At 39.1% G+C, this 1,382-nt stretch overlaps 1 protein-coding gene across 1 annotated transcript in view; it reads right to left on the reverse strand.

The window, feature by feature from the left end:
- The window catches only part of FBXO33 (F-box protein 33), a 36,750-nt gene that overhangs the window by 8,377 nt on the left and 26,991 nt on the right, over positions 1–1,382 (reverse strand). The gene's annotated exons all lie outside the window — the stretch shown is intronic.

Here is a 1,382-nt window from a genome sequence, read left to right on the forward strand (position 1 = left end):
ACAGATCCTGTTAGTCCTTTTAGCAGTCCATGGTACTCTTAGCATTTTTCTCCAACACCACAACTCAAAAGGACCAACTATTTTTCGGTATTTCTTATGCTTTGTTCAGCTCTCATATGCATATGAGGCAAATGAAAATACCATGGCTCGGGTTAGGTGCACCTTAGACTTCAAGGAGACATCTTCACTCTTCATCACTTGAAAGAGGTCTTTTGCAGCAGAATCTGTCCAATGCAATACATCGTCTGATGTCTTGAATGCTGCTTCCACTGGTATTAATAGTAGAACCAAGTAATATGAAGTCCTTGACAACTTCAATCTTTTATCTATCCAACATGAAGCTGTTTACTGGACCAGCTGTGAGGATTTTTGTTTTCTTTATATTGAGATGTAATCCACATTGCAGACTGTAGTCTTTAATCTTCACCAGTAAATGCTTCAAGTCATCCTCCCTTTCAGTAAGCAAAGTTGTGTCATCTGTGTATCACAGGTTATTAATGAGTCTTCCTCCAATCCTAATGCCATGTCCTTCTTCATATAATTCCGCTTCTTGGATTATTTGCTAAGCATACAAATTGAATAAGCTGGTGAAAGGATACAATCCTGACACACTCCCTTCCTGATTTTAAACTACAGCCTCCTCGTCTATGTACAGGTTCCTGATGAGCACAATCAAGTGCTCTGGAATTCACATTCTTCTCAACATTATTCATAATTTGTTATGATCCACACAATTAAATGCTTTTGCACAGTCAATAAAACACAAGCACACATGTTTCTGGCATTCTCTGCTTTCAGTTAAGATCCATCTGACACCAGCAACAACATCTCTTGTTCCACATCCTCTTCTGAATCCAACTTGCATTTCTGGAAGCTCTCTGTCAATATACTGCTGCAACCGTTTTTGAATTATCTTCAGCAAGATTTTACTTGCATGTGATACTAATGATACTGTTCAATAATTTCCACATTCTGTGGGATCACCCTTCTGTGGAATGGGTACAAATCTGGATCTCTTCCAGTCAGTTGGCTAGGTAGCTGTCTTCCAAATCTCTTGTCATAGCCATAGTGAGTGCCTCCAGCATGGCATCTGTTTGCTGAAACATCTCAATGGGTATTCTGTCAATTCCAGGAGCCTTGTTCTTCACCAATTCTTTCAGTGCAGCCTTGACTTTTTCCTTCAATACCATTGGTTCTTGATCATATTCCACCTCCTGAAATGGATGAACATTGATCAATTCTTTTTGGTACAGTGACTCTGTGTATTCCTTCCATCTTCTTTTGATGTTTCCTGCATCATTCACTATTTTGCCCATAGAAACTTTCAATACTGCAACTCGAGGCTTGATTTTTTTCTTCAGTTCTTTCAGCTTGAGAAATGC

The sequence above is a fragment of the Orycteropus afer genome, unplaced genomic scaffold (assembly GCF_000298275.1).
Source record: "Orycteropus afer afer isolate SDZICR_OR568_19922 unplaced genomic scaffold, OryAfe1.0 scaffold00051, whole genome shotgun sequence".
In the NCBI taxonomy this organism is placed as follows: domain Eukaryota; kingdom Metazoa; phylum Chordata; class Mammalia; order Tubulidentata; family Orycteropodidae; genus Orycteropus; species Orycteropus afer.